Below are 24,720 nucleotides of genomic sequence, written 5' to 3' on the forward strand. Positions count from 1 at the left end.
TTTTAAATATGTAGGTATGATTCAAAAAATTGTTCGCTTACTTGAGTTTTAAATTTAGCTTGCTTCTTGCCTCGGTCATAATGGTTTTTAAAATGTCTCTCCTCTTTTTATGGGAGTGGAATTAAAAAAAATATGAGCATTCACTATCGTATGTTAACTTCAATGGAAACAGATCTATCATGATTTCATTTAAAAAAAATTGAACAAACGATTTGTTTGCTCGGTTAATAAACATATTTATGTTAACCAATGCAATATTTTCGAACCTATTTGTTCTAGATTGACATTCTGATAATAGAAAATTTAACACAACAAAAACTGAAACAAACAAATGAAACTTTTTTACGTAAGATTATAATTCTGCACGCAAATATCGATTCTAAAAATTGGTTGACATTTCGTACTTTCGACTTTTTGAAAACAACACAGAACATTGTTGTGCTTCCTTCCAGGATATTATCAACGAATTCGTGGGGGCTGTTGTTGTATTAGTGAGGCAAATTTCTTCTAGAGGCGGCCAATTTAAGGAACTTATAAAGGGCCACAATTCGGAACAGGGGCCACAATAAGGAGCATTTCAATCAATAGTTTGATCAGGTTTATATCAAATTATCCACCGCTTTAAAGCAAGGACATATTTTTACTACATTTCAGGCTAGTAAGCAATCATATTTGTCGAAGGACTTTTGAAGGTACATATTACAGGAAGACTACAATCATGGGAAATCTAGTCAACCATGCCTTAGGGGCCAAGTTCGGGTACATTTACCCCATACATGTTGTGATTATTCTACTGTCAAGTGAAATTCTAATGCATCTACATCTACTACATTATTGCATTCATTCATAAAATCAATAAATTTAGCTTAAATTTTAAATATTGCAATGCGTTTTGCAAGCCCTACTCTATCAAGTAGCGGTACGATAAGATCATTCACAAGAACTATTTGATGATCGTTGAACAGCAAGTTGATCTTCTGTTGGAGTAAGCGCACGCCGGCTCTCACTCGCTGGCATGAAAAAAAATTGTGTTCCACTGTCTCTACCTGGCCACAGTATTCGCAGTTTTCGTCGGGTACACGCCGTTGTGTGTAATTATGTGTGTGTGGATTTATAATTTTTTTTTAATTTCAAATTATAGTTATGTTATAAAAAAGATTTAGCTTCGACAAGATCGAGCAAAGCTACATCCGTATTTGGAACTAAAAATATTTATTTATTTTTATCACATTATAAATGTATATGCAAATTTTTCATTCAAAATTAAATTATCTCATATCAATCATCTGGATTCTCCACCTTTTTTCTCTTCCAAATTGAAAAGAACGCACAAGCTTTCATAAAAACATTGTTTGTTGTTAAATAACGTCACATGTCGAATTTGACTTTGTTTGATAAATTTTTAAGTTATGCCAAGAAAAATATGAAAAAAAACTTGTCAACTTTTTAACTCCGCCCTAAAAAAGGGGAGGGTCTCAAATCATTAGTACACATATACCTTTTCTTATAGAAGATGGTACTATTCGATTAATAATTGCTCGATTTATGCCAAAAAGCTTTTCCATCCCCCACAACTTGAAGATGGTAGGCGTTTCTATTAATCATACCCAAATACCCTTTCATATAAAGTTTGGTTCCATAGGTTGATAAGTTCTTGAGCGATACAACAAAATTACATGGCAAACCCTTATAACAATCTTAGAATCATTTCCATTTGAAGTTTTGTTCAATTTCATAGAAAAGTTCTCTAGTTGACGAAAAATATTAAATGGGAGCCTCCCTACTCCTTTCCTATATCCCTAATGAAAAAAATGAGGGGTTTTCAACAAACCATATAACCATTTCGCGTATCATATGCTCTCATATGCCAAATTTGGTTCCATTTGCTTTCGAAATTATGCGAAAAAATTGTAAAGAAGCCCATTTCCTAGCTTTCCACTAGAAGGAGGAAATGGTACCAAATATCGATCGAAAACTTTTTTGCTCTCAAATACCCTTCCATGCCAAATTTGGTTCCATTTGCTCGAATTATTCTCAAGATATACAATTCAAATTGTATGGGAGCCTTACTTCTCCCTTCCTATCTTCCCAATGGAAGAAGGGAGGGGTATCAAATAATCATAGAAATATTTCTCGTGTTTTGAAAGCTTGAATTGTTTTCCCCCATCTCCCTACTGGAAAAGGAGAGGGATACCAAAGATTCAGCGAAACATTTATCATACCCTAATACCATTCAATGCCAAAATTTAGTTTCATTTGCTCGATTTGTTTTTCGTTTATGTAGAAAACTGTAAGAAAGAACGACTCCCGCCTCCCATTTCCCTTATTTCAATGGATTGGAAGGAGGGAGCCCAGCAAACATTTTTGTAGCTAAACTCTTATGCTGTTTTGTAAAAATTCCATATACACGGTGTTCAATAAGTTCGAATACACTTTTTAACCAAATGATGTGGTAAAGCCGTAGCACATACATCTAACTTTTTTAAGAGTAATTTTGTGCTATTATCAGGCAAACTATTCTTGGTGTCGAAGAATTAATGTTCATTAAGTGTTCCTTTTTTATCAACCTTTTCACACCACAAGTACTGTACAGGCAAAAAATCAAATTTATTGACCAAAATGAAGAGTTTACTGTTCACCTAATCTGCCTTCTTTGGTCAAATTCTCATGATCATTGATGATGTCGAGAATAAACAAGTACCGAATTTCTAAACTTGTCGTATAAAAAACCTTTTTTTCGTATTATGTGTGAAATGTCAAAAAAGTAGCAACATGCTAGCTGATTCGGAGCATAGAATAATTGCTCATCATGAATAGATGAATACCATGAAATATGTGCTTGTGTAACTATGTTTAAGTTAACATTGGTCATTTATGGATTTTTTGACTTAATTTGCATGTAGTGTTTATTTTTATAGGTCATTTTACACAGAAGCATGACCGTAGGAAAGGCGGGGGGGGGGGGGGGGTTGAGGGAAACCTCCCCCCCCTCACCATGAACATTCCAAAAATGGCAAGTGGAATTTTTGCTAAACATAAAATTTAAAATTTCTAATAAAATTTTTACGAACAACTAAAATGATTCAAAAGTCATAATAGTGTAACAATCTCGACTCCAAAATCTTGAAATTACATTCCAAGACCACAATTCTTCAACAGTTTTAAAAAAAAAATTCTAACATGTTGGTAGTAACTGAGTACCAACAGTTTAAAAAAAAAATTTCTAACATGTTGGTAGTAACTGAGTACCAAATAAAGTTGATTAAACTTACCAGATTGTTTGAATTTTTTTTCCAGATTTTCTCACTCTATTTGCAAAATCAAACGAAAATTTCAATTAAGTCCTAAGAATGTTGTATTTTGCGTCCAAATAGTTTTTTTCAAACAAATTTTGGCAAAATAAACATAAACGATTTTTTGGAAGCCTTAAATATGATTCTGGATCGGCTGATGTGTTTGATAAAATAAAACATTTCTCCATTTGTTTTTTTTTTCATTTTTATGGAATAATTTCGGGATTTGCCTGCATGTTGGCTGGATTTTTGAAAAAATTTTGAAACAATGGGCCTTAATTTTGACAGGTTTTAGGATACCATTTCCTGAATTTGCCCAGCCTGGATACTTGTTGAAAAAAATCTAATAAGTATCCATTTTACTGTTTTTGATTTTCAGTTTGGTTTATCATTGGTATAGAATCGTGATTCGAATCTTTGCGTTGCTATTTTATCTAAAATACGATGATTTTTCCATTTTCTAAATTTCTTATTTTGGAACATGAAAAGATAATATTTAAAATTCAAATCATTTCTAATATTTGGATCTAAAACATGGGTGTGCCCCGCGAAGCTCTTTTTGCAAATACCATGTTCTAAGAATTGAACGTTTTTCTTGGTCTGCATATATCATTAGGATAAATACATCTGAATCTGCACAAACTAAATTATAAATACAAATGACAAATCCCTTTGAATTGATATAATTTAAGACCCTGTAGCCATATAAGAGGAGTATTTTTTTTACTTACTTACTTAATGATCCCGCGCCGATCCTCCGGTGCATAGGGCCGTGGTAAAAGACCTCCACTGTTGACGATCCGTAGCCAGCGTCTTCACCTGGTCCCAGTCAAGATTCTCGTCGACTGTTCGGATTTCAGCGGCTAGGCTTCGCCGCCACGAATTTCTGGGTCTGCCTCTTCTTCAATGACCTTCTGGATTCCAATCTAGCGCCTCTCTGCAAATCTCGTTTTCATCTCTTCGCAGCGTGTGCCCAATCCATCTCCACTTACGTTCCCGAATCTCGATTTCTAGCGCCTTTTGATGACACCGGCGATGTAGTTCCTCATTCGAGATCCAGTTGCCAGGCCACCAAGCGCGGATGATGTTCCGCAGGCAGCGGTTTACAAATACTTGCAGTTTTCGCGTCGTCACCGCATATGTGCACCAAGTTTCGCACCCGTACAGCAATACGGATTTAAGGATAAGAGGATAAGAGGAGTATAAGTGTATAAAAACTTATTTCGAGAAAACAAGCTTTTAAATTTTTGTGTTTGGCCAATTTTTATGCATTCTTCGAACATTAGCAAAAGGTATAAAATTTGAAATATTTGAAAAAATTACCAAATGTAGTTTTAAACATGGAAAATCGTTTGACATAATATACTTATAATCGCTCATTTTTGCACTAATACCCTTTTGGCTTTGACTTTTGAGGGTCTCATTTAATTTTACACAGTCTCTTGAAAAAGCCCGGACATTGCACGGACATTGCCCGGGTTTGTACTCATTCTCATACTCAAATAAATACTCAAAAAAAGTGTTTTTATAATTTTTTATTCTTGCGCTCAAAAGAAATTTTTTGAGAGAGTTCCATGAAAAAAAGCAAGAAAGGTTTTTGGGTAGCCTTAAAAATGGTGCAAAATGTTGAAATGAAATGTCCGGATTTTTTCAGGTTTTAAGCTAAAAAAAAGCCCACATTTCTCCGGATAAAATTCGGACAACCTTATATTAAGAATATTCAAGTGTAGTTAAATTTTGATATTGATAAGTTTGGATAGCTTCAGAAAGGTAGTAAGATCGTATTAAAGTCGTTTGACAATCGTTCAAAAAACCACCGAATCATATCAACATCATAATTAAAACTATACTTTAACAACAACTTCAACCATTCGTAAATTGAATTCAATTTCAACAACTTCGTTCATCCAATAAAATAAATACCTTTTGCAAATTATGTGTAATATCAAAAGTTTCCTCTGTAAATCCCCCATTTTTTTTTTTATAGGCTGAAACGGAAAAAGGTATATTGTTGAAAATAAAATCAAATTGATAATTCAACCAAATATCTTTTAATTGGCATCGTGCTCAGTATTGATGTAAACTAATAATTAAAAACTAAACAGAATTTATATTTGGGTAGTAGAATTAGACTAAAACCGGTTTGGTACTAACAAATCTCTCAAGAGAACGAATTTATGTTAGCAAAATTTTTATTCAAAGAAGGTTCAATGATGATATGGAAGGCTTTCCCAATACACTTCTCAAAAATTGAGATACTGGAAAATTTTCAAAGAGTTGGATGGAGTTGATGTTGAGGTCTGTAAGGAGTGTTCACAAAAGAAAGTGGGCGGACACCTGTTGTAAAAGTTAAGTTTTTGGAAAAACTTAAGTCTCAGTTTGAAATATCATACATTTCAACAAATGTATGATAATTCCGAGCCCCACGTTTCATCTTCAGAGCGTTCGTGATTTGAAAAAAAAAAGATTTTTTTTTAATTTGGATAAAAGCTTGTGACCTTAAGTGCCACTTCAAGTCTTAAGTACAATTTTAGTATCCCACTCACAATTAAATTCACAATTTCTTTTAATGTAGGTCACCAGGAATATCCCATATTTGACCAACGTTAAAAAATTGCAAACTAAAATGCCAGCTCGTGTCAAATTCGATAAAAGTTTCATCTTCCTCCATAAGTCACATTTTTTCACATTTTTTCTAAAAATATCTCGTACGAACTAAGTGATCTTTAACATAATATCTAACGAGAAAATAAAACTGTACAACACTTCTTTTAAGGCCATTTTTTTATTATTCTAGCTCGATAACGTTTTTTTTTTGTATATTGTGATGACTATGAGCTTTTTTGGTAGTGTATTCGAAAACACGCAAATCTTGAATTAAAAAGCAAGCAGTAGCTTCTTCTGTATTCCGGTTTCCTGGTCATTTTTCCATCAAGATTTCGGTAGGTCTTCAAGAAAATAAATTTCTTCAAATACTTTTATTATTTTGAATTTATTTTTGTATTTACATTTTCGCACAGCATTCACGTGCATCGCTTAAAACAGAGTTTAACATAAAAAAAACCAACATTATTTTCACAATTCTACCGCTAGGAATGTATTGAATTAGTTTGAGAATAGATTGAGATCAACTTTGTGAGTCCATGAGCATTTTATGAATTTAATAAACCAATTTGATAATTAGGAAATTTAGATAATTTATTCAGTTTCCTTTCATGTTTAGCTGCTTTAAAACTTAACGAAACTAAGTATAAGGTTAACTTTGTAGAAATAAATCTTATAATTTGATCCAACACTCAGTATTAGAAATCAGAAACAGATGTTTGATTGCATAACATCTTTGAACACGAGAAGCTTGTATAATAAAAATTTGAGTCTCGAGAAAAATATGATCCAAGATCCAAAACAATAGATATGAAAAATGATTAATATTTGCGAAGAATTTTTATGAATTTCATTTCTAATTAGAACTACCGATCACATTAATAAAAATTCCATTACGCTTTGATTTGAAGTTGATATGAGTAGAAATTCGATGAACATATTTATTGTCGCAGCCCGTGGCGTGGAGGATAGCCAAGTCTTCTAAGCCAACGGTTATGAGATCAAATCCCCGTCACGAATTACATTGTACACTTTCTGTGGGTTGATGGTGTTAGCATTTGTAAGATGCTGACCATCATATCCTCGAAAAGTTGTGCGCTTGAGTTGAGTAGAAAGAAATCTTAGAAAGAAATCTTAAGCATTTATATCTTGATAAATATGATGAAGATAAAATTGTGATAAAAAAGATGATCAGTTAAATCAGAGAATATTATCTTATGCAGAATTCATAAAAATTTAGCAAACGGTCGCAAATTGAATTTCCTTCAAAATGAATATTATTTGGTCATTTTAAAATTAACATTGTTTTTGTTGTAATTAATTACTTTTGTGACGTGAATTCACGCTAGAATTAACCATTTCGGACTTTAGTACCTACATCTTTGATTTTCTGTTCTCTCTGTGGAAATAGAATATCGGTGTCTTCAAATAAGGTGTAAAGAAAACAATAACCCACAATTTGATGTACGGAGCTTCTCGATTGATCAACAACGAACGAAGTTATGCTTATTTGAAGTTGTGACGTGAATTCACTCGGTTCAAACAGAAGAGGGTAGTTGACTGAATTCACGTCACGAAATATAAAGTTATACTGTGGTTCTACTGAACCATTATTTGGAGTCTTCAAATGTTATGTACACTTTCAAAAACGATATTTTGTTGTTCCGACTTTTACAATCATAAATTTTCAGTATCTGAACCTATCTTTTTCCTTATTTTGATTGGCATTTGAATAGCAACATATTGAGGGATCATATGTTAAAATTACTACTGTCTTCATTTAAAGATTCACCGAAAAAAAATTTTTTTTTTCAATATTTTTGTATTTTTATTTGAAAATAATGAACTAATTGAAAAAAAAATCAACTAAACTATGCTCGACTAGCTGACCCGGTAAACTTTGAAAACGCCTCCATTTTTATATATAAGATGTGAAGAAGAGATAATTTTGTATGGGGACCCCCCTTTCATAAAAAAGTAAGATTCTTGAAACTATTATACAAACCACCTCTGACCCCAAAAACCCTCGGATACCAAATTTTACTTCATTCCGACCGACCGTTTATACGTGATGGTGTTACAAAGAAAACGCCTCCATTTTTATATATAAGATTTGTAAAAATCCGACCATCTGGAGGGTCAAAACCACTTTCAGAGATCATTTTTCATATAAAGTTTACCAAAAAAATCAAATTTGAAGACGTGAATTCACTCATTAGCGCTGTTGTAACTCAGCTAGATTCTAACCGATTTCTATAAATTTTAGAGTTTTTGAATTGTCTTATCATTTTCAAAGAAAATCTCATTTTTTTATTTAAAAAAAATTCAGAGTTTTCTCGTAAAATTAAAAATTTCCCTTTTTTTGTGACGTGAATTCACTTATTTGCGACTGTTTTTGTTCGCTTTTCAAACCAACTACATTGGATATAATCACATTTTTTTTTTTAATGAAGCCGTGTTTTTTGGCTTCTGAACATACTAAAAATATTTCCAAAAAAAAAAAATCATCCATATATTAAAATTAATGATTTTGTGAAAGTTGTCAAAAACACCACTTTTTTCAACAAAAAAACTGATTTTCAAAATCATGTAAAACATGTGTAAAAAAACTGTTTCCACTTTTTTCCGTTGGTTTTGTGTGATTTGAATTATCAAAATTATAGAAAATTTTGAGATTTTTTGATACTCGAACGGATAAAAATCACTTTTGAGCGGTACAAGCGCGTGGAATGTGTCACAAGATGTTTGCTTTCAACTTTCGCTGGAAATTATCTTTCATCGATAATTTATACCCCTGGAGGTAGGCACTACCATTAACATTTCTTTGAAAATAATTGGGTGACAAAAAGGTTAATATAGGGAATTGGAATAAACAAAAAAAAGGAGGAAGGTTGACCTTGATGGGTTGATATGTTTTAAGACTGACAAAGCAAAAAACAACGCACTGATCCACATTCAAGGTGATGTAAATTGTTGAGGGCCACTTAACATAATATGACAGAAATATAACGAAAATAGTCCGAAAACTGTCCCGATTCACCCAATTCTTCAATACCAATCCAGTTTCATGAACAAAGATAATTATTTACCTGCTTTCTGCTTAGAATGAACATTATTTTTGCAAAATTCAAAGGCTCAACAAAGTTTGCCGGATCAGCTAGTTTTTCATAAATTTCTTCCGTACAAAAATTGCCATAAAAATTACTCTCTGTTGGCAATTTATCATTTTTACGACTCACTTCAAATTGACTGTAAAACATTTTTTCGAGAAAATGAAATTATACTGCTTGAACCATTGATTTCTTACCAAAATTATTGAATTTCCCATTTCCCATTACACCACACTGTTGATGACTAAGACCACCATTTGTGATGGAACATGTTGCGCTCTGGAAGGCAAACATTGGTATTCAAATCTGTTGTGTTTAGAGAGAGGCAGATAGTATTGTAGTGAAAAAAAAAAATCAGACGCATTGAAAAATCAGCACCATAATAAGCCCTCATTCAACTCGATTGTATATGGCTTAACTGATTTGGAACCACGCTGATTTTTTGTTAATTTTAATGGCATGGAAAAGGTATACAATGATATAGAATCGACGAAGGTCAAATTTGATAATTCGAACAATTTTGAACTGACGTGTGATGACAATAAAGTTGAAAGATTCTTTTCAAATTGACTTGAACATGGTTTGAAAGCAGGAACTTTAATATGAATAAATGGTTTAGATTCGAAACAAAAAGTTTTATAAGAATAGTGAATGTAGAAACTTTTGAATCTTATTTAATGGATAGTTTTTTTTTGTTTCGATTATAGTCTTTTTACCATCTTTATGGCATTCGCGACTTTATCAACGTTGCAGTTGGCGGATCGTTATTGAAAAACTTATCCGGTACAATTGCGTTCGATGTTTACTCTTGGGCTCGAACTCGCGGACATCGGCTCAGGAGACAACATACTTGCCAACTAAGCTATATCACAAGCCCAATTAATGGATAAATGTTTTTATCGAAGTAGAACAGTTGTGATAAGTTTTTCGAAAGAAGATTATTACTCGCACCATTAAATTCAATAATTGTCTTGTATTGCACCGAGTTAATTTACCTACTCATGTCATAACGTAAACTGATACAATCACCCAAAGGTATACCATATACTCAGGAAATTTATCGTAACTCTCATAACAATTTTGATAACATCGATGGTGACGCAAAAAGAGTAGGTATCATGTTTTTGGTTGATTAAAAAAATCATAAACAAAAACAACATTACCATTATTAGGTTAGCAGTGTGCCGATGAAGTTTGTGCCTTTCAAACAACTTTCATTTTAGCTGGAACTTTTCCCTTCGTTTGACTCATTCAGTTAGCTAGAAAAAAACCTGAAATTAGTCACTTCCTCCCCCACATAGAAGCCTGTGTATGGGTACCTTCTTCTATCTATGCAAATTAAAGTGGGGCCAGGTAATCAACCGGGGAGGAGTTTATTTTGGCACCGACAATAGCGAAAGTTGACTGTTGCTGCAGTTCTTTCTTTTATTTTTTTCTAGCTTCATTCATGTCTCAGCCAGCAGCTTTGTGTGACGGGTTACAAAACATGGAGCTTCGAAATGAAAACAAATATAAACCAGTTCGATCGTGTGCTTTTAAGCAGTTCATGGAACGGAAGTGGGTCGTTGATGCACCGGTGTATGCCTCGAAACCGGTAGATGTTTACTATTTTTCGTTGATTTTTTTATTCTTCTGTTGATTCAATTTTACCGCCCACCTGCAAGACTGCTGCAGCAGTGAAATGTGTGGACCCGCATTAGATGAGCACCGGCTGCCCGAAAGATCTATTGGACAGTTTTGAATTGAGTTTCAGTAAAAGTTCGTTTTCCGGTTCGTTGGACAGGTGCAGAAATGCACTTTGTTCTGAAGTTGGTAATGGGATTGAGTGAACAATTTCTGACAATAAATTTACTCTGACACTTCACTTTCTAGAAACAAAACTTAAATAATCTAAAAGCATTTAGTAATTGGTATTTGGCTGCATTGTAACCTATATAAAATGATACAAAATTTAGAGAGGTCCTGTATCAACCTCATTGTTGGGGCCTGGGATTTTGTTCTCACGACGTTGAGACCAGATCATAGATAGATCTCAATTAAAACCTTGATATTTCCGTGACGATCTTCCACACATTCCACTCGTTTGTACCGTTCACAAGTGTTTTTTTTTTTGTTATCTGTTCACGATTTAAAAAATCTGAAATTTGTCAAGGAACCATTCAAATATTACGTAACGTGTTTATTGGGGAGATGGGTAAAGCAATTTGTTACGGTTTGTGAATTTTTGATAGAAATGTGTTACGAAGGGGGGTGAGGAGGGTCGAAAATAACCGAAAATTGCGTTACGTTATATTTGAACCGCCCTCAAGAAGTTTGATACCGTAAACTGGGGGATCATTGATCATTCATTTTCAAATATTTTGGAAGGGATTGATTTTTTGTAACACTAAAAAGATTTTCGATCCTCCCCACCCCCCTTCGTAACACATTTCTATCAAAAATTCACAAACCGTAACAAATTGCTATACCCATCCCCCCCAAAACACGTTACGTAATATTTGAATGGTCCCTTGACAAATTTGAGATTTTTAAAATCGCGAACAGATAACAAAATAAAACACTTACTGAGGTGAGGAGTATAAAGCATAATCATTGATAGCAGAATATTCAAACGACATTAGTGGCTATAGCTAAATGTTGGTTACACAACCAGATTTCATGTTTCGGGGTAACTTTGATCACTATGGTTTTAACGTATCTCAACATCTTCAAAATTATTGTTTTGATACCAATTAGCACAGAAGGTTCAAACATCAATCACAGTATTTTTTTGATTGATCTCAACTGAATTTTTCAACGTTTTCTTTTAAAAACAAATATACTAAAAAGATGGACAATGTTGCTGCTTACATTCAGGGGCAAAAATTATAAAAATTTCTCAATATTTTGTGGTCTCAAAATCAAATGAAACTTTACCTTCATGCAATTCCCTAAGTCCTCCCACTGTTCCTATGTTATATTTTGATCCAAACTTTATCATTTCATAGGGTTTTTTGCCATTTGTTCTATACAGGCTTTCTCATAGAAAATGTCCGTTTTTTTAATATCCAAAAATTTTCATAGAATGACCATAAAATTAAATCTGAAACTATACCTAAACAAAGGAAAAAAGTTATACTTTCATACAAAACAACTCGTTTTCTTCTAAATGCTATCATTTTATCAAGAAAGGTGTTTGTTTGTGAGACTTCGAAAAACACAGATATTTTAAAACTTCAAAACTACATATCAGGGTTAGTTGCCCTACTTTGAACCCTTTAAGGTAGTTTGTGTAAAAAAACCGATGTTTTTCTCATACATGGACGAGTGTTTTGTGGTTTTTAGAAAACTTATTCGTAGTCAATGGACTTATCAACCAGTTTCCATGAGAATTTTCATCCTTGGTTTTGCCGTTTTCGATAGATTTACAAATATATGGATGATCAAAATTTCCTACTTTGAACCTACTATTCCTCTTTTTGCACTAGACTTGTACCCTTTTTGGACCTTTATCTGAAATGCCGGTAAAAGTTAGATTTCTCGAAAAAACATCAAAAATCTTATTAAATATTTTATCTTTATATATATAAAAAGCAATTTCTGTATGTTTGTTTGTTTGTTTGTCCTCTATAGACTCAGCCATCTTAAGACCTAGAGAGCTGGAATTAGGCATGTGCTCATTAGGACCAGGAATGATGAAAAATGTTTTCAGATTTTCAGATGACCCCTTCTGAAGGGGGTCGTCCATACAAGACATATATTATTTTCGCGATATTGACGTTATTTTTCGTATTGTGTTCGTATTGTGTTGGAAATTTGCACATGAATGTTTTGATAGAGGAACAAACGATTTCAGGTGTCAAATTTTGTGTAAGGGGTCAGCCAAAGGGATCGTCCATATAAACTGTTAGCTCCTATTATGTTAGGAATAATAGGAGTTCATTATTTGCATAGGAATGTCTTGAATCTATGCAAAAGGAATGAGTAATTTCCGATTTTCGGCATTCAGACTTGGTTAATGATGATTATCTGCAAAAATTTCATGTTGATCAAAGTTACCCCAGTTTACGGTATTTTGAATATAATTTTTTTGAAATATTTTCAAAATTTCAATTGTAAATTTTGACAACATTTACACAATCTATCTATGAGCCATTCCAGCGTGATCTCACAACGTTTGCAAAACAATATTTTGGTGAACTCTACGGTTTATTGAGCACATTTAAACAAGCATACCTAAAGTTCAGAATTAAAAGCGCTATCGATTGAAAGTAAAAGTACTTCAAATGAAAGAATTTTTATCAAAATAGAAGTCGTGACGCCACTTTTTCCTCTTTTATGATTTGTTTACCAAACCGTACTTCTCAGCTCTTCTATACGACCAAACTTTATGGAAATTTCAGAAAATTATCAGTTTGTTTCAACCAACAAATTGCTGTTTTTGATTTCATGAAATTTTGATTCCAATTTAAATATTTTACAGGGAACTAGTTTTGTGACGTCAAACCGGTGAGGACACGAAACATTATTTTCAGCTACGAGAAATAAATCAAACTATAATCTTAAAATTAATTCTCTATTCACCAAATAAGCTTTGAAATTTAACAAATCATGTAATTTGATGATGAAATAGATCCATTCATTCCCAAAAAATCGACCTTGAATCCAAGTGGTGCCAACAAAAACAGATAGGGTTTGTAACACAGCCAGCATCAATTTTATTCAAAATTTATGTGTGCGATAACGTGAATATTATTTCAAAAAAACCTAAACTAACAAAAATTCGTAAAAGCATTTATGTAAGTTTCTAAATCTTTAAAAAATTTGTTAGTTTAACTGAAAATGAAAGCAGAAATAATAATTAATTTCAAAAGCCTTTATTCTATTGATAGTTTGTTAATGGACACTAGAATGACCAATTCAAGCAAATTATGAAAATCTATCTTTAGTTGCAAGCTCAAATAGATGAAACGCTCAGCTCAAAGTTCCATGCTAAATCTGGGGGGATTGGACCTATGAAAATTATTGCGCAATGACCTTGAATCTTGTTTGCACCATTTTTTTAAGTCTTTATCGGCCGATAATCTTCATTGTAGTATGCTCGAGGCTTTGATTGTGACAAATATTTCATCTCTAAGCCCCATTTCGATTAGGGTTATGAAACTAAAATAAGTTTTAAAAATAAGTTTCTAAAGAATCAATTTAACAAATAAAACATAAATTGTCGGGATTCGACGCTTAAAAACTCATTTTTGAAGTTTAATAACTGTTTTACCAGAACTTCAAACGAAAGGCGTTCTTCAGATGAAATTCTATCATAACTTAAGCTTTAGTTATGATAATATAAATTTAAAAAAATAAACAGTTGATAAACACCAACATTATTGGTGAAAACTGATTATGTTCATCCTAAAAAAACATAATTCCGTACAAACATCAGATTATTTGCAGGGGCCGTAACCTGATCATGCCCGAATTTTTCATGGAGATGTATTTAATGTGAGCTCGGAGTTCGATTTGTTTTTGCTAGTTAAATTCTCGGAGGTGAAAATTTTATTTAATGACGGGGTTTTTAAATTATTTTACAAAAAAAAACATTGTATGAAGGACTTAGTTTGTTCGGTAGAAAATGTTTATCTATAAAATAGACCATGTTCATAGATTTTTTAATCACATTATATTTATTTGTTGGATGAGGTTCCTAATGTCAGCAAGTAATAGAAGTATTTAGTGAGGTTTGCCATAAAGCAATTTTTGTATGACTAACTTGATCATTATTTAAGATTTCAATTCAAATCACAGATAACTACATGCTTTATGTTTCACAAAAATTCTTTTAAAAAAATCGAAGAGAACTTCATTTCCATGATAGTTTTTTTATTATTTTCGAATCAAATGTTCAACATGAGCGATTTTTTAAATATTTTTTAGAGACGTTTTTAAAAACAACTATTCTGTGATAAAAATATTCTTAGTTTCTTAAAGAATTCAAATTTTGAATTCTTTTATTGAAACGCGTTGACATGTTACACTTGTATTTAAGAAATACTATTATATTGTTTAAGTAAAAAGTCTTGAATGTTTTCGAAAAAAGCATATCAATTTTCGGGACGTCACCACGCATTCTTCACGCGGGTGCAGCTCACAACCTTCTGAACCGATTTTCATTCTAAGAATTGCATTGAATTCCTCGCAAAAAAATCTGAAGAGATTCTCAATTTTCGACAGGATGTTACTTTTAAATGAATCATGAGTTGAGGGATGCTTGGAATGGGTCCTGAAAGCAATTTCTGTTTGTTTGTTTGTTTGTTTGTTTGTTTATTTGTCTACACATAAATGAGCCGCCTCAAGGCCTAGAGAGCTGGAATTATGGGCAGGAATGATGAAAAATGCTTTAAGATTTTCGGATGACCCTTTTGAAGGGTTCGTCCATACATCACAAATATTATTTTAGCGATATTGACGTTATCACTAATCGGATTTAGATGAAAATTTGAACATAGGAATTTTTGATGACTTAGAATAAATTTCAAGTTTCAAATTTTGGGCCAAAAGTCAAGGAGTCATTCATTATAACTTTCCAATGTTTTTGTAACATTAACATTATTATGTATGGCATTAAGATGAAAATTTGCACATCAGTATTTTAAAGAATGGCAAATCGTTTATAGTTATCAAATTTTGCGTAAGGGGTCAGCAAAAGGGGTCGGCTATATTAACTGTTCACTGTTTTTGAAATATTGACGTTATTATACATTGGATTATGATGATTTGTTCAAGGGGGTTCAACGGGCGGGAAATTGATATCAGATTTCTTTGGACCAGGGGTCTGCAAAAGGAATCGTCCTTATTAACAGTTAACTGTTTTAGCGATGTTGTCGTTATTATGCATCAGATTAAGGTGAAACTTTCCCAGACAACCATTTGGTGGGTATATCAAATTTGCAACACAAATATACGTGCAAATATACGTGCAAATATACGTGCAAATATACGTGCAAATATACGTGTAAACATATCGTATATAAAGCAGCAAAACCAGTATATACATACATATCATTTTGGAGGCCATATAGGTACATTAGCACACATATTCTCGATTTGGATTGTTTTGTCGTAATAAAATCATGCAATGTATTTAAATACGATAAAGAATATGCATGGGCCGCACATTGTAGGTGCAGATAAACGAAAATGAGTTTAAATAACATTCATACGATATAACCTGTAAAATAATATACGACTTCTGGTTGTCTGGGTTATTCATGAAAGTTTTAAGCAACGGACAATTGATTTCAAGCATTCAATTTTGGATGGAGATTTGGATGGAGGGCCACATATATTGATTGAACATTTTAGTATACGTCCTGAGTCGATTTGGGGTCATTTTTGAATTTCTCAAACCATGAGTTCTAAATAGCTTCGTTTTTTTTTAAAACTCATCCATATATTTTGAAGAATTTTTAAGTAACGTTTACATGAGTAAATTAAAACTTTTAGGATTGTATAGGAAAATTGATTATTTTGGACTGAAAAATCAACATTTTTTTTCTTCTGTGTTCAGTCTAATGTCTAGCCAAAGCTAGGACTATTGATTGTACATTGTTTTCGCGATTTTTCCTTGATTAAGGATAAGATTGATATGAGAATATGCTTATAGAATAATTTGAAGGACGGGTAAGTCGTTGAATGTATCAAATTTCGTATCCCAGGTCGTCAAAAGTGGAAAAAATAATTTGTTCATATCCAATGGTACAGTTTTTTAAAGCAATCAAAAACAGTCACAAATGAGGAATTCTTTTTCACAAAAAAATTAATCTTTAATTTTATCAGGAAACTTTGACATTTTCTTTTAAAAAAGTAAACATTTTTTCTTTAAAATTGACGAGACGATTATAAAATACTGAATCTTGTAGAAATTGGTTGAAATCCAGCTGATTTACAACAGCGCAAATGAATGAATTTACTCACAAAATTTAATATTTTGTGGAAATTCATAGAAGAAATAGCATTGGAAGCTGTCTTGACTTTCCAACTGAATCGATAGCTACATCTCGTACACTTTGTTTTAGTTTTTTGAATGACTGAATAACCAAATCAAAATTATTGGAAAAATTAATAATATTTTGATGACTATTCAAATAGGTATAGATTGTGAGAACCGGTTTCAGTTTTAACAAATGACTCCTCAATATATTCAGAAAGCCATATTTAAAATTTTAGAATTAAAGGAAATTATTTAAAAAATTTCAGTTCACTTACTAACAATCAGAGCCAAGGTAAGGAATTCCAAGTGGAATGTTAATTTTTTATATGAAACTTCAGAATAGTTCAAGTAATTTTATGTGAAAATCACATGAAAAAATGGGATAAATGCTTCAAAAAATTGTAATATTCATGCAGAATTAAATTTTAGATTCAAAACTCGGAGTTTCTGAAAAATTTCGAACAAAAACTTGAGAAGCTCGAGAAACAAAAACACAAACCCCCTCGCTCCCAAAACCATAACTTAATATATGAACGCCTCTATGCATTTACTGCCTGAATTATAAATTTTGAAATCATTGAAAAGATTTTCTAAAGAATAAAAAAAATCACTTCTTTCTTTATCTGTACATAAAAATTACAAAACAGAATTGGGCTTAAAAAAAAGCTAAACATTTTCAAAATCGTATTCAGTAAAACGATTCATTAAAACATATTGATGCCACACTTTCATAACAAAGACAGCTATCTTTCAGTCATCGAAATAACACTTTTCGAACTTTTCATGTTGCAGAATACTGAAGTTTTATTTATTGTATGAAATGTACCCACGCAAAGAATACCCTTTTATCATTTAATCATAAATCAAACTGTTAGCACAGCTGATAGTTTTTCTTCTTGTATAAAGATATTTTTTTAAACTTTTTACCTATTAAAACAACAATTTTTTTGACATTATCGCTCGAAACTTCCTCAATTTTTTTTTAAATAAAATATAAATTTCCTCATATGATGCCATGCCCCAAACTAAGATTGAATGTTTTTTTTTCTTTGTTTTGTTATTTTTTTACTTCCATTTTCACATTTTTCGTTTTAGTAGGAAATTTAAAATTCTGTGAATTCTTTATCATATTTCATTATTTTTAACCTATTCCAAAATAAATGTTTTGCTACTTACTGTAGCTTAAGAAACCAAAATTCTACATGTTTAACAAACGTTAATATTTTTTTTTAAAACCCAAAGGCTCTTGGGTTATATCAACAAACACTTGAATAATCGAAGATATTAAGTACTCATAAACTGCTTTAAACTAGGTATTAAAGTGCAAGTCTTAATATCTGCTGCTCGATTATTGTGCATGTACTTTCGGCATTCGACAGACAATGCATTAGCACTTGATTGATTTGAAACATGCTCGGAAAACATGTCCGCGACATGGAGGGAGCTATTTTCTCATTTTTTTTTTTGCAATATGTTAAACAAGCTTCGTTTTCTCCACTGTTTAGGTGTTATCTTCTCTTTCGTTTTCAAATCACCCTCGTGTTCGATGATATTGAAAGCTTTTGCCCCTAGGTATCTAGTAACGTGGTTCAAGTGGGTTGAAGTTAATTTTGGCAGCTGATGTGAAGCACCAAGAGCTTTCGTTAAAACGTGTTTTCCACCATTTCCCCAAACTCCAACAAAGCACTGCACATCAAACTAATTTCATTGCAGCAATGCAGGCGTTTAAATTCACTGCTACCCACAGAGGACAAAAAAACTAAGGTACCCACTGATGAGGGAAGGCGTTTCCAAAAACATCTATCTGCCACATCATGTCAATGGAAGCTTCGCTTTGATGTAACGGAATATCGTGTTATGTTGGCTGCAACTCAACATTAGTGGTTGAATCAGCTGGGCTTTTTCTACAATGATTTTCCCACCGGTATGTAAGATTCATTCGAAGAAAACAAAGTCTACAGCTGGTTAAAATTAAAGCTCGAACATGGTAGGCGTTAATGATACCTACCTAAAGTCGATGTTGTATGAGTTGGTGGGTTTCATATCTTTTTGTTGAATAGATTGTGATAATTATTTGCAAAGTAAAAACATGAATCATGTTGAACGGGATTCATGTCGTGGTACAAACATGCTCGATGTTGAAAAAATCGTTAAAAATATAGAAATCATCGATTATTTTTATTGACAGACTCCACAGGAGGCATTCGTCTCTGGTAGGATGTTAAGAGGAAAAATCGTATCGTAATGTATCGATATGTGAATCATTGTTTATGTTTGCGTCAGTGAGTAGAATTTACTGTGTTTTAGCAAAATACATTTCTTTGAAATAGTTGTTCTAAAGATCGATAATCTTTAACCATAGGCATACTAAACTTTTAACTACACGGTCGCGCAATTCAGGATGATTTTTTTAAAAAATAAGTTAAAAGGGCAAATCTGAACTCCGTGTCTAAAAATTTTGTAATTTTATTAGATTTAGCAAAAATATCAAATAAACCCGGGTATAATACAAGAAGTTTCGAACAATAGTCGCGCAATACTGACGGAAGATAGGTAGTGAATAAGCCATAAAATGATTATAATTTTCTGAAGACAGCCATGAAAAACTGCTACACAACTTGGGACAATAATCATCATTTTAAGGTATTGTGTAGGGGAGAATGAGGATACTTGATCCCTGGGGATACTTGATTCCTTAGCTATATCTCGAAACTGGAATGTCTTACAAAGATCAAATGTTCTTGAAAAATGTGCCAAAATGAGCAAAATAACAATGCTTGTAGTTTAAAAAATTTTAACAAAATAATTGTTTGAGTAATTGAACTTTGTTTGAAAAATTTCACAAAATGAAACTTGAAGATCTTTTTTCATCACTTTAAAATGTTCCTTACATGGGAAAATTATGAAAAAAATATTTGTTCCAATGTATCAATCGTTCGAGCGTAAAATGAATTTCATGATGTCATATTTTCAAAGCAATGGAAAACTCTCAACTTTTTTAAGAAAAAGTTTTCTAAAATGTTGATTATGGGTACAATTGATCCCCTAGAGTTGGGTACAATTGATCCCCCTTCCAAACGGCATATTATTCTTCTGAATTGATCGTTATGATTGCTGATTACGAAATTACTAATATTTATCCAAAAACTAATATTTATCAAACAATTGTCTGAAGAAAAATAATTAATTTTCTCTTAATTATAAAAAATAGCGCCTTTAGTATGCAATGTTTTAAGCGTTGAGACAAAGCTATAGAATTTTCTTCTTATGTCTGCTATAAATTGTGAAATGAGAACAAACATGACCAAAATAGTCAATTAACATTCTATCTTGGGGTTTTGTATGATTTTTATATAAGGATTTTGGCTTCCTGAATAAAAAATAAAGCCTCCTTCAATAGGGGATCAAATCTCCTCTAACTTCAGAAAAATCGCAATTTTTTTACTCCCACGAAAATGCTTCTAGTTCATCAACGGGTTCAAGTATCGTTCTAATTTTTAGAGCATAGAAATTTGAAGTTACAAGCTGTCAGAAAATGTCAAAGACGGCGAGTTGCTAAATTTTTCCAAAAAGATATGGTGAAAATAAGAAAAGGGGATCAAGTATCCCCACTCTCCCCTTATGTTGATAGGTAAATTTCCAAAAAAATTATTGAGCTTGAGCTTGCTATCAACTACGGTTCACCTAAGGCTCCTTCTGGCCTGGTTTAAAATCAGCGCACTTCCATGGGTGGGAAGGGGGGGGGGGATTGTTTTTTAAATTCAAATTTAGCTAGAAATAATAAAATACCAAAAATGCTCATATAATAGGAAAAAAGCTTTTGAAATAAATGAACAGAATAAAGTAGGAACATAAAAAAGTATGACACTAGAAATTAAATCCGAATTCTATTTTTTTTTTTCAGATCTGGCAAAGAACTAACCATGATCAGAAATTGTTTAACAAAATGAAATGATTGTTTATTGTTATTCAGCTGAATAAGCATTTATTTTCTTCATTTTCAAAGAGAGGGTAAGAGATGATTGAAAAATTAAACATCTTCCAATATCTTGAATTTGAAAAAAAAATTGAATCACGGTCGATCATTGTGGATTCTGGATAAAGAAAGAAAATCAATAAAGAACTTGCGAAAATTTATTTAAAACACATAGTTGATGATAGAATTTCATTGTATCAATAGAAGCACATATTTTATTCTTTTTGCCAAAAGTCAGAGATGAAACTATTTTTCGAACTTTTTAAAGATTATTCAAAAATTTTGATCGATTCAGTAAAGATAATTATAAATAACAAAAATAAATTCGTTTACGAATTTTAAAGCGCGGGTTTTAAAGTTTGAAATTTTAGACTCTGAAAATTTTGTCGTCGTCAATTGAAATATTGAATCCAGGAAAAGACTAAATGTAGAAGCTATCTTCACAACAGAGATTTTTAATCTTCCAAGAAGATCTTGTTTTCAGAACACACACACATTCAGAACTGATAAACAAAGACAAACTTTATTAAAATAGTTTTAAAATAAAATGGATGGTTCAACTTGAAAATTCATTAACTTTGATCGAAAATAATAAGTTTCTTTGAAAATAAAACAAAACATGAAGATAATCAAGATAAGTTTTTAAACATGAAGAAGAAATGTTTTCCAATAAAATCTTTGTATTATTGATTGATCTCATATATTTTGGTGTCCTGGACTCGAATCCTTGTCAGATTTTGTCTATCACCTCTATTTTTAGTGATATGGAGTTTATAAGTTTGAAAATTTATTAATTTTGAGTGACATCAATCATTGATGACTAAAACCAGTAAAAAATCTACATGGTAGAAGTAAAATAAAAAGAGTATGAATTTGTTTATTATACTTCCTTTAATTAAGGAATAATAAATTGATAATGAATGATCATAAAAAAAGGTCAAATTCTACATTCCGATTAATTTCAAATTGAAAAAACATCATATTTCTGACATTCTTAGATATTACCAGGAATCAATTTAATTTTGATTTGAAAAAAATTGAATTCAATTTAGTAGAAAACTTCTTTAAAAAATCTGCTAAATTTCTGTAAACAACAAGAAAACTTTTTAAACTTTTTCGCGAAAATAAAAATTACCTGCGGTTTTGAGGAAAGATGATATTTGATTCAAAACGTTTTTTATAATTTTTTAACATTAACATTAAGTTTTGTCAAAAAAGTTCAGAAACTTCTTATATGATTATCATCCATTTTCAAAAGTAATATAAGATACAAAAGCTGATAAAAAAAACCATTATTACACATTTTACATAGGGTACCCGAAAAATTCAAAATTAACTCTAAAATTCTTTGCACTTAAAAAAAATGTGAATTTTGTGGCCTTGTTTGATTTTTCAAAACCCTTTTGAATGTGAAGTTGAGTATTTTGAAGAATAAGAATCACAAAATGAAATTTAGGGTGAAATTCATTTTTCGAAGAATATTGATATTTGAATAACATTTTACATGGTATCAATTCAAATCAATAGAAAAGATTTGAATTGAAAAATAACTTTCAAATAATAATACTGAGCAACAAACTTTAAAAAAAATTGAATTTTTTTTTTAGATTGTCTTGTGTGGAATGAACTATTAATGGAAATTATATTCGTGTTATTGCAAAAATAACACGAATCCATAATCTTCAGCAGTTCAAGCACACTTCTCAGATAAAAAAAATCTTTCATGTAATCTGTTATCTATTGATAAATATCAGATTAGATAAGACAGCCGAGTAAAAAAATATATTTTTTCCATCATAAGTGAATGATGAATATAAACAAATTGTTCGTCTTCACTGCACTATGGTGTTTGAGGCGGCAAAAAGTCAAAAAATTAACTTCATCGTAATGATTTTTATTTTATATTTAACTAAGATATCCTCAATTTTTCAGATCATTATCATAAGCACTTATCGCTTCACATCAGACTTAGAAAATTTTGAAAAATATACTTCGAATCCAATAATATTCAAATCAATTGTTCTCCTTCGAATGAAATGCTACATCAACTCCCAATACATCGTTAAAAAACTTATTTTTTAAGCTTCTTTTCGAAATATTTTTTTCATTTTTACACGGCTAACAAAAAGTTTAAAAAATGAGAAATTTAATGATTTACTCAAAAGGTTTAAACATTTTGGTCTCTTAGAAAAAAGCCTAACGTTTCCCATCACTTTTTTGTCTTTTAAACATAGCTAAGGGTCTTATATTTCGAATGCAAGAAAAAAAAACTGCATATATTCGTATCCTCAAAATTTATAATAAAAACAAAAAATGGGTAATTTTTAACAATTTTGGAAAAATAGTAGGTTTTATGTTAAACATCATCGTTCAGAACATGCAGGAAGATGATTGTAATTGATTGTGACCGAAAGCTACGAAAAAATTTCGATATCTATAGAATTAACTGAGATTTTTTTTTAAACTACTTATTTCCCAAAAATTTTAAATTTTTAATATTGCATTTTTATGCGTGTACTCTCTAATTTTTCATACAAAACTGAATAATCATGAACAAAAATAGCCTAAGTGGTTTTGCTTTAATCTCTCAAATATTTTTTGTGAACACAGATCTTAAAAATATTCACGCGTTTCCGAAATAAGTTTTTTGTTTAACACCAAACAGGTGAATGTTATTCTGATTTTTGTACATGATATTTATTGTTAAAATTTTGTAAGCGCTGGAGTGGTCTAACGGGTAGGCTGGAGAGACTCTGGTTTTTTTTATGCCTGGCGTACTGGGTACGATTCTCGGTATCGGAAAGAAAACTTTTGGGTTCGAATTCCATAATCCCATAATCATGCCATGGGGTCCTGGTAAGGTGTACGCGATGCATTGGAGATTTGTCGAACAAATTATTCTAAAAAAATTCACGTAAACACATGCTTACGTGCATATTTAGCCAGAAAATGCGGTGAATCCGTGCACTCATGGTGGATACCTTACACACATTCATTCATACATACATAATGTTCATTTGTTAAATTTTATAGTCACACAATACCGACTGTGGATGACAATTAACCAAATAAAACCAGAATTAACTTCTAAGAGTGCAAAACGTTCAATCTGAAAGCAAAAATCTAAAAAAGGAAATCAAAATTTAACATAAATTATAAAAGATAAACAGAGTAGTAAATAAATCTGATTTGAAGCGTTAACTTAATCCACAGAGAACTTAATCTCTTACTTTTAAATCTCGATATTTGATAAATTTGTACCTATGTTTTAAATGATCATGCTTGTGGTTAAAAAGAATAAGCTTGCTACTTTCTAATCTAAGTTAATATAAATTTTTTTTTAATGAAATCTTCAAGCCTCACATTTATTTCTTAAAAATTCTTGGAAAAAATTGGCAACTGCCATAATTGTTTCGAAAGATAGAAATTTAAGTAAATACCTAACGATTATTGAAAAATAACTGATACCTGAATAATTATATAGAACTTTTTTTTAACATTTGTAATGTATACATTGTTAAAGCAAAAATATTATAGGAAAAAATTGTTCACCAAACATTTCAAGAATTCTTATGTTTAAGTTTAAAACTTTGGATTCTCAACAACTTCTTCCAAATTGTCATGAGGAAAACATTTATTTTGCTTTCGATGAAGTTAAAACTATGCGATCAATGGAAAAATGAAATACATTTTCATATCTCTCCTTGAATTTTTCAATTTGGACATTTTTGATCATTTACTAAATAAATAACACCTTTTCCTCATTTCTAG

At 31.4% G+C, this 24,720-nt stretch overlaps 1 protein-coding gene across 5 annotated transcripts in view; it reads left to right on the top strand.

Moving 5' to 3' along the window:
* Window positions 1-24,720, top strand: part of LOC129749260 (myosin-IIIb-like) — a 332,299-nt gene that overhangs the window by 207,081 nt on the left and 100,498 nt on the right. The window lies entirely within an intron of this gene.

This window comes from Uranotaenia lowii, chromosome 2 (assembly GCF_029784155.1).
Source record: "Uranotaenia lowii strain MFRU-FL chromosome 2, ASM2978415v1, whole genome shotgun sequence".
Taxonomy (NCBI): Eukaryota; Metazoa; Arthropoda; class Insecta; order Diptera; family Culicidae; genus Uranotaenia; species Uranotaenia lowii.